This window comes from Bufo bufo, chromosome 5 (assembly GCF_905171765.1).
Source record: "Bufo bufo chromosome 5, aBufBuf1.1, whole genome shotgun sequence".
NCBI classification, from domain to species: Eukaryota; Metazoa; Chordata; class Amphibia; order Anura; family Bufonidae; genus Bufo; species Bufo bufo.
The window spans coordinates 142,624,205-142,634,974 of NC_053393.1; the positions used below are offsets into that span (position 1 = coordinate 142,624,205).

A 10,770-nucleotide genomic window follows, 5' to 3' on the forward strand; every position below is an offset into this window, starting at 1 on the left:
ATGACGGCAAAGATGCACGCGGTCAGTGACCCCCAATAAGCTGTAGTGAAGTGAGGAACCGCACTCAATCAAAATGTCTCTGGTGCCAATCAAGGGCTGTTAAGCCACCATCCAAGTAATGAAGTATTGAGGCACTCAGGTTAAGGTTTTGCAATTAAAGGATAGCTTTATTTTACATAATCTGCATCATCCATTTGCCCAGTGGTACATATCAATGCATCCAGCGCCCTAGGAATGCCTTTACCCTCTTCACAGTTAATGTGACTGCTGATGAAGGTCCACCGTGACCGAAACGTCCGGTTAGAAATATTCTGTTATTAATGTGTACCACTGGGCAAATGGATGATGCAGATTATGTAAAATAAAGCTATCCTTTAATTGCAAAACCTTAACCTGAGTGCCTCAATACTTCATTACTTGGATAGTGACCCCAATAAGGATATGGCTTCTGTGACTGGGCAGTGCGTGAGTTTCTGGAAACTTGATACCTTGGAAATCAAAGATTCTACTTTTTGGGGGAGGTAAAAAAGAATTCTGTTTGGTGGAATCCAGCAATACCCCCAAAAACTTTATCTTTTGAGAGGGAACTGGACTGGATTCTTCCCAGTTTATTAGCCATCCCAGCTGATCAGTTGACAGGACAGAAACAGCTTTTGTTCCAATAGCACTGCAGAGCTTCCGATTATCAGCAAATTGTCCAAATACGGAATAATGATAATATTTTGTCTTCTTAAGTGGGCGACTACCTCTATCATCAATTTTGTGAACATGTGGGGTGCTGACGTTATTCCGAAGGAAATGGAGCACCCCCTTCAGGAATACCGCCATTCTTAAATATTTCTGATCTGCATAACAGACTGGAATGTGGTAATAGGCGTCTCTTAGGTCTAGAGACGCCATGAAGTCCCTTTTTTTTTTTTTTTTTTTTAGAATTTCTGATAATGAATTTGTTTAACTTTTTTTAGATTTATAATGAGACGATATTTTCCACTGTTTTTTTTTTTTTATTTTTTACGAGAAAGACCGTGGAATAGAACCCAGTTTCCTTTTGATTTTGGGGGACTGGGGCGATTGCACCTAGGTCTAAAAGCTCCCCTATGCCTTTTTCTAACTCATTTTGAAGAAAAGGGGAGATTTGAGTTATCCAAAATACATTTAGTGGAGGGGGACGGCTGAAGGAAATCCCATAACCTGATTTTATAATGTCTAAAACCCAGGGATTTGAAGTTTTTTTTTTCCCATTCGCCGAAAGATTTTTAATCTCCCCCCCACTGCATTTTTGGCGTCATTGTTTAGTACACTCAGAGGTTTTGGTGTTAAACAGGAAACCTCTACCTTTCCCAAACTTCTGATTCTTACTTTTGTCCGTTTTTTTGGATTGAAAGAAATTTCCCTTTCTACACTTGCGAAAAGAAAATTTCCTTTTTCCCAAGGGGAAACATTTCTTAGTATCTGAAGCCTTTTCCAGGATATTTTTTCAAGATCCTGACCAAACAGCATCTCGCTATGGAAGGGGATGCTACATAATTTAATTTTAGACGACAGATCTCCTGCCCATGATTTCAGCCCGAGAGCCCTTCTAGCTAAAACCGTAAGTGCTGTAGACCTAGCGGTCATCCTGACTGACTCAGCAGTGGTATCAAATATAAAATCAACAGCTTTAATGAGCAACGGAAAAGAGTCTTTAAAGAGGACCTTTCATTACAATAAAAAATCTAAACTAAGTATACAGACATGGAGAGCGGCACCCAGGGATCTCCCTGCACTTACTATTATCCCTGGGCGCCGCTCCGTTCTCCCGGTACAGGCTCCGGTATTTTCAGATTTTCGGCTCAACTGGAAGGAGCCTGCTCTTGTTCTCCTGGGCGTCTCCTTCTGGCCAATCGCAGCACTCAGCTCATCGCCTGGGAGGAAAAAACCTCTCAGGCTATGAGCCGAGCGCTGCGATTGTCCAGCGCTACAGCCTGGGAGAAGGAGACGGCCAGGAGAACAAGAGCAGGCTCCTCCCAGTTGAGCTGAAAATCTTGTTTGAGATATCGACTAACTATCATACTAGGGTGTTTTTAGTTGCTCGTTTAGTGCACCTTGTACCTCTTGATGTTGTTACATCATCAGGGTTGTATACAAAGGGCACTTTTGTGTTTGTTCTGTCTGTCTGTCTATTTAGGAGTCCACCTTGAGGACAATATCCACCAGCTGACACTAACCAAGGGTATAGTAGGAGGTGGTAGCCAAGGCTCGAGGACAGGGAGTCCCCACCATTAGGGGCCGTCCCTGGGCAGAGGGATAGCTTAGGGTGTAAGTTTAGGGAGAGATTCCCCACCCAACATTAGCTTACCCAGATTTCTGGTGGTTCTACCTATAATAGTTTAACGTTGTACGTAATTTTTATATAATCATTATTAAAATTATATTCTTCTTTATAAGGGTTACTTCTACTGCTGGACTTAGTTAGCCTTATCAAGGCATGCAGGTTTTTGTGAACCTTCCTTTTCTTTTGTTCTAAGCTGCTAAACATTTAGTCTTGAATAGATCTATGAAACTTTTTGTCTGAAAGATTCATAGTGGTTCTGTCAGCTTTAATAAGCTCTCTGGTGTCCTCAGAAGAAAACAAATAGCGTTTAAACTCAGTGGGATCCGGATGAATCGTCCGAATCTACTGACTCTACCTCCGAATCAGAGTCCGAGGAGGAGGAGTCAGAACCCACTATTTTGGTCTCTCTCTTTTTAGTCGAACAAGAGGGAGAGGGCTCAGAAATTGAAAAACCTTACAGAGCAGACCACATTTCTTGCTTAATGACTTCCCTAGGTTCGTCCTTAAGCGAAGGAACAATATCTTTAGCGATGTTACTAGTGCATCTAGAACATAATCTGCTTAAGGAATACTCTGACAATTTAGAAGAACAAACTGCGCATTTCCTTATTTTAGGCTTATGAGTACTATCTCTATCACTCTACACACACACACAGGGAGAGATAGAGAAAAAAAGGGGGGTGATATGCTATAAACCACAACTTATACCAAATGTATAGAGCATATCACTTAAATAAACTCACAGCAGAAGGGCCCACAGGGGTCTCCATGGATTCAGCTCTCAGATCAGTCATTTCTCACATTCCAGGGAGCTGAAGTAACGCCAGAATATATACCCCTTTACTTACAGACCTCAGATCAGATGGGCTTCCTTCTGGGCTGGCGTGCTTTTTTTTTCAAACTTTAGGCTCCGTCCACACATCACATGCGCAGCGCGCCCGCACACTTTCCAGTGGATCTCGGTCAGTGCCAACTGATGGATGGCATAGAGTGCTGCACATAGCGACTGGAGGGATTCCCCCGAGTGTCCAGCGCTGCATGGGACCTTCCTGCCGCGCCTGCAGGAAGGAGAAAACAGACGCCGGGCCAGAAGCACAGCTTCAGCTCCTGCAGCACCAGGTACCCAAGTTAGGGGTTGGGGCTGCCGTCTGCCTCTATGCAAGTGGCAGATTTTCTTGTTTTTTTACCTCCACCCAGCATTGAGTGGTCCGATAGCAAATGCCATGAAAGACGGCCTCTCCCCACCTGGAGGGAGAGGAAGCCACTGAAGGTGAGATGGAGGAGAGCCTATTTTTAAACTTCCTGTCCCTAACTGGTTGGAGGAGGGTCATCTCTCATGGTATGCCATCGTGGAGGATGAAATCAATCTGCACTCAGTACCCCATAATAACGTGAAAACAGAATTTTATAAATATTTGCTAAATAAAGGGATAAACTAACATTTAGCATTTTGTCTACAAGTATTCAGACCCTATGCAATAATACTTGAAATTTAGCTCTGGGGCCTCCCATTTCTCTTGATCATCTTTTCAAAGTTTCTACACCTTGATTGGACATGATTTGGAAAGACACAGCCCTGTCTATGTAAGGTCTCATGGCTGACTGTATAACACTGTTCCGTCTCCATTCTGCTTCGGAGGCGGACACCAAAATGCTGATTGCAGCGTTTTGGTGTACGTCTGACAAAACTGTGTCAGGGGTGCTCAAGACGAATCCGTCTTTGCTATGTTAAAGATAATACAAACGGATCCGTTCTGAACGGATGCAGACGTTTGTATTATCTGAACGGATCCGTCTGTGCAGATCCATGACTGATCAGCACCAAACGTGAGTGTGAAAGTAGCCTAAGGTGTATCCCAAAGATCAGGATTCAATGGATTCGTACTGGTTATAGTACTTTTTTGGTGGCATCATTATTTTTTATTCAATCTGTTGCGTGTTTTTGTTCAGAGAGCAAAAGTTTTAACAAAAACATTTACAATGATATCATTCTTCCAATATTTATGCCACTGATTGTGTCCCCACTCGTGTGCAAAGGTTTTGCCCAATTCCCATCCCCCCGGGACCTGTGACTTTACTTAACTGGCTCTCCACTGCTTGGTTTCAGTTCCGTGGGTCCCGGGTTGTCTTCACGGCACTTACGATCCCCGCATGTAAAAAAAATCCTGCATGATTGTGGTCACGTGCGCTGCTGCAGACAATGACTGACCTCAGTGATGACGTGTCCACAAGTGGCAAGTCACTGCTGGGTGACCAATGAGGCCAGCCATACACTGCAACGGCGAACATGACACCGTCTGTGCAGGAAGTTTACATGCGGGACTAGAACCGTGGAGTTTTTGCTTAGGGTTCATGCATATGACTGTTGCCTGTTTCGCAATCCGCAAAACACAGATACCGACCGTGTGAATTCTGCATTTTGCGGAACGAAACGTCCGGCCCATAATAGAACAATTCTATAATTGGCTGTAATGCGGACAAGAATAGGACATGTTCTATATTTTTGCGAATGCCACGGAATGGACATACGGATGTGGACAGCACGTGGTGCATTTTTTGGTGCCCCACTGAAGGGAATGGGTACGGATGCAGACCAAAAATATATTTGTGTGCATGAGCCCTAATGGTCCATTCACACGTCCGTAATGTATTGCAGATCGGCCGGCACCCCCTATAGAACTGCCTATTGTTGTCCGCAATTGCGGACAAGAATAGGACATGTTCTATTTTTTTTGCGGAGCCGCAGCCCGTAAGTCCGGGGCCGCGCTCTGGAAATGCGGATGCAGAATGCACATAGTGTGCTCTCCGCATCTCTTCCGGTCCCATAGAGAATGAATGGGTCCGCACCCGTTCCCGATATTGCGGAATCAATGCGGACCCATTTGCGCACGTTTGAATGGACCCTTATACAACTAAGGAAGTGAAAGACAGGCCAAATTGCCTATAAGTTACTACACGGCCTATGCAAAAATACAGCTGTACTGACGTTTACTACACTATCTGAACAATCTTCAGAATCTAAAAATAATGATTACTTTTTAAATAAAAAAAACAACACAATCTTCTTAATTGGTTCTTCACTTCTGCCCTTTCCTTCTACAGGGCATCACCATATCTCCACTGGACAGACACGTCGCTTGGTGGTGGTTCAACCACTTTTATGGCTGCACAGAATAAGGGTCCATTCACACGACCGTAAGTGTTTTGCGGATCTGCAAAACACTGACACCTGCAATGTGCGATCCGCAATAATAGAAAATGCCTCTTCTGGTCCGCAATTGCGGACGAGAATAGGACATCAAAAGAAAATAATAAGACCAGGCACTCAAATATGGAATCAATATGAGACAACTATTTAATGGAGATTATACTTACTAAAATGGCAGTGTATAAAATAGATAAAATCAATCCATATACATAATAGCAGCATAGAATAAATCGCATATACACAACAGCATATAACTCACAATAATAGCAGCAATAGGTACAGCATATGAGACCGCAATCAATCAATAACCATCAAGGGTGCAAATATGGAAAACCGCAATTCGTATGTTTGGTGGATATCACTCTTTCCAATAATCGCATTCAACTTCAATAGGGTGATCAGTCCCGTATGTCGCTCCTACTAAGAGTTAACAGAGCATAAGCAGATAACGCAAGAACTCAGGAAAGACACAGTGCGATGATGTATCGGGGTGGCGTCCCACCTATTACCACAACTGTATCAATTTTACCTAAGTTCAGCCGATGTCTTCTTGTCCTTACGGGGACTTGGAATGTTCACAATGAGCCAAACGCCAACTGGATATCCGCTCACGAGGCTTACTTGGGCTTCGTATGATCGGAGCTTTTTAGGCGAAGGTTCCTCCAATAATCACCGGTCTTTAACACAGCCGTTCAACTTTAAAGTCCAGGGAACTACTGTCCCAGCATGCCGATGCAAGGTATAAACCATACGCGTTTCGGGGTTGTTTAAAAGTGAATGGGTCCGCAAATTGCGGAATGAATGAGGACCCAAATTACGGACGTGTGAATGGATCCTAACACAGGCATGCCGTACTGTACTTTCCATTATATTTCTTATATTTTACAATGAAAGTCAAAGGCGCACGTACCATATGTAACTGCACACCAATAGTTGCATACGTTGTTTGCATATGATTACTTTTATCTTAACTGTATAGCCACAAACATGGAGTGAAAACATGTTCAAGCTGCATGTGTTAAAATATACAAAGATTATTTATTTAGTAAAAACCCTGAATGCAAATTAGGCCTTTGGTGCGGGCTTCACCATTGCTCTAATTGCACCCAAGCTCCACTCATTTCTGTGGCCCTTTTGCCACTGCCTGGCCCTGTCAATCAAATCAGCGAGGGAGGGGCTGGCCACAGAAATGAGTGGAGCTTAGATGCAACAACGGCAGTGGTGACACCCTCGTTGCACCAAAGGCCTAATCTGCATATTAAAGGGGTTGTCTCACATCAGCAAGTGGCATTTATGATGCAGAGAAAGTTAATACAAGGCACTTACTAATGTATTGTGATTGTCCATATTGCCTCCTTTGCTGGCTGGATTCATTTTTCCATCACATTATACTCTGCTCGTTTCTATGGTTACGACCACCCTGCAGTCCAGCAGCAGTGGCCGAGCTTGTTATAGGAAAAAGAACCAGCCTATGTGAGCTCCCATGGTCCCGGCCACCAGAGAGGCTGGCGCTTTTTCCTATAGTGTGCAAGCACGACCACCACTGATGGATTTGAGGGTGGTCTGTAACCATGGAAACGAGCAGTGTATAATGTGATGGAAAAATGAATCCAGACAGCAAAGGAAGCAATATGGACAATCACAATACAATAGCAAGTGCCTTGTATTAACTTTCTCTACATGAAAAATGCCACTTGCTGAAGTGAGACAACCTCTTTAAGGCCTCCTGCACACGAACGTGTGCTTCCCGTCACGGACGCGGACCCATTCACTTCAATGGGTCCGCAAATCCGGAGATGCGGAATGGTGCGGAACAGAAGCACGGAACGGAACCCTATGGAAACACTACGGAGTGCCTTCTTGGGGTTTCGTCCCGTACTTCCGTTCCGCAAAAAGATAGAACATGTCCTATGTTTTTGCGGGACGGCCACGGGGCGCACACGTTCCCGTGCAGGAGGCTTTAGACTAGGCATGCTCAACCTGCGGCCCTCCAGCTGTTGTAAAACTACAACTCCCACAATACCCTGTTGTAGGCTGATAGCTGTAGGCTGTTCAGGCATGCTGGGAGTTGTAGTTTTGCAACAGCTGGGGGGCCGCAGGTTGAGCATGCCTGCTTTAGACTGTATTTTAATCATGTGAACCACAGCTATCTGTCTGCAAACATTTTGATAGGGAGGCCGCTCGGTGATTGATTCCCTTTAAGTTGATAGGACCAAACTGTAATACCAGACAAAGCCCATGGACATGTGGCTCCATTTCTTGAAAAAAAAAAAAGCAGCTCTTCATACCTAATCCTGGACAATCCCTTTAAATGGAACCTGTTACTAGGTTTAGGGCCACTAAATCACTAGCATGTGGGGTTTAGCTTTCTAAAGATGCCCGGTCACAACAGGCTGTTTGGCATGATCTAGTAAAAACACAACTTCTCTTACCCTGGATGAGTCTTGCAGCATTGGGAGATTGCATAGATGAATCTGGAGAGTACACCTCTCTGCATTGTACATGCACAGTAAAGTGTCCTGCAGGGGCATAGCTGAAGGCTCATGGGCCCTGTGCAGGACTTCAGCTTGGACCCCCTACCCTCAATAATCCTTCGAACCTCAGCACACCGTGTAGGTTCCAGCTCCACTCACACTGTGGGCCACCCCGGTCCACTCTGCAGGCAGCTTACCTGCGTCTCTGGAATCACTCGGCCCGGGCCGTCTTCCACACCGCGCATCCTCACCATAGCTGATCTGGAAGTGCTGATAAAACTGGCGCCTGCGCTGTGTGTACAGCGTAGGGATGGCACTGGCCAGGCGCAAGAATTCAATAGCACGGTCGGTTCGTCAGTGCTTTGTGGCTTAGGGGTGCCCTCTGTGATCCCTATAGTAACGCGACTGGCACCCAACCGTATGTGTTTTGTGGTCCGCAAATTGCGAATCCGCAAAAAGAAAACAAAAAACTATGACATCCGTATGCCATACGTTTTTTTTGCGGATCCATTGTAACAATGCCTAAAACGGACAAGCGTAGGACATGTTCTATTTTAATTTTTTTTGCAGGGCTACGGAACGGACATACTGATGCGGACAGCACACAGTGTGCTATCTGCATTTTTTGCGGACCCATTGAAATGAATGGGTCCGGAACGGAACAGACACAAACAACGTTCGTGTGCATGAGGCCATACAGTGATGAAATGGTTACAAGAACATCTTTACATTACTGACGGTTTGGTGGCCCCAGACCTTCCCTTTCACAAGTAGCATGGAGAGATGGGATTAGCAGCATGGAGCCCTCATCAAGTGAATGAAGACTGTCTTCTACGACTTGATAAGATTTTTCGTAGAATTTGTTTTCTTGTAAGTAAAGCCTGTCTACAATCCATGTCTCCCACCTCACTCCTTCTTCCGAATATCAATATGAAGACCACGCTGACCTAAGTGCAGAAGCATCTCACTATTTCTCATAACGGACAAAACCGCACGCTCAAAGTAAGTTCTACATCAGCTATTCCATAAAGATACAATACATCACGAGCTGCGGAGACTAGTGCAGTATCATCACACCATGATTACATCAATGTGCACTCCCCATGTCCACACAGGTGACACCCCCAGTCCCACCACAGGGACCAGGATGCCACTGCAACATCTGCACTCACCATTGCTTCTCCGCCGTATGTAGCGAGAGCTGAGGAGCTGAACGACGACTGGATGATGATCCACAAACAGCGATACCATACAACGCCAGCACAAATACAAACTCCTAATACTGCACAGAGCAGCAGAAGCTGGCGCTGATGTAATACTAACCACCCATTCTCATTCTTACACTGACGTCACCTGCGTTAGCCCAGAGTGATGCTAGTACTATGTGCCTCCACGCACCAGAGTCCTATACATGGCCCCCGCAGCATCAGAATACCCTCATTACACATCTACATGGTATACCGTCTCACAGACTGCCCAGTATATAGACTCCATTCATTACACCTAAACAGCTGTATGGACATATGTATTGGAGAGAGCAATACACATACTGTAATATAGTGATCACACAGCCATAGCACACCACATACAGCGCATTACCTCCTCCAGTGCTCACACAAATCCACCTGCACAATACAGTGTAATTATATAGATAGATATAGATATAGATAGAGAGAGAGAGTTTATCTACACATACAGTGTAATAATCCCATATACAGCATGTCCCTAAATATAGTGTAATATTCAGATATACAGCATGTACCAATATGATGTAATAATCCCATATACAGCATGTCCCTATATAGTGTAATATTCAGATATACAGCATGTACCAATATGATGTAATAACCACATATACAGCATGTCCCTATAGTGTAATATATACAGCATGTCCCTATGTAGTGTAATATTCAGATATACAGCATGTCCCTACACAAATACAGTGTAATAATCCCATATACAGCATGTCCCTATACAGTGTAATAATCCCATATACAGCATGTCCCTATAGTGTAATATATACAGCATGTCCCTATGTAGTGTAATAATCCCATATACAGCATGTCCCTACACAAATACAGTGTAATAATCCCATATACAGCATGTACCAATATGATGTAATATTCAGATATACAGCATGTACCTACCCAGCCTCACAGGTACTGTACTATAATAATTCAATGATTACACACAGAGCAGGGAGAGTAGAGCGCCCCCATACGTCTGCCACATCACACATGTAGAGCATGAGTCACACTGAGCGGTATGATGGAATAATGTCTATATACGGTCTGGTAATAAAAGATGCCAGGCTGGAGTGGCACACTAGGCACTGGCAGTCTCAGGGGGCACACCTCCTGATGCCTGTCCTCACATACTCCCCAGTGTAACACTGACCCCTGCATTAGGTACCATGTACATGACCGCACACAGTGCAGCAGTGTATGAGCGGCCATGCTGACACTGGAGATGCTGCTGCAGCCGTGAGGAGGTGCACGGAGCCCCGAGCTCGGATCCCAGCCCCCGCCTGCTCCGTGCACCTGTGACATAATGTGCACGAAGGTCACCGTGTAGTAAAGCCGCACTCTTACCGCACAGGGGACGCATCCGACGCCTCTACCGGAACATGCTGTGCTCGCCTGGACGCTCAGGCTTCGCAGCTCCTAATCCAATAGCCGGGGCAGCGCCGCCAATGCTGCTTCTGCTCTTCTCTGTTTACTTTGCCTCTTGCATCGCCCTCCCCGCTGCGGTCTCTGCGTCTCCCGGCTGCCGGG

At 45.1% G+C, this 10,770-nt stretch overlaps 1 protein-coding gene across 1 annotated transcript in view; it reads right to left on the reverse strand.

Annotated features, from left to right (window-relative positions):
* The window catches only part of DTNA (dystrobrevin alpha), a 328,281-nt gene extending 317,511 nt beyond the window's left edge, over positions 1 to 10,770 (reverse strand). Inside the window, exon 1 of the mRNA XM_040432328.1 lies at positions 10,588 to 10,770. The gene's annotated coding sequence lies outside the window, so the exon portion shown is untranslated. The remainder of the gene's footprint in view (positions 1 to 10,587) is intronic.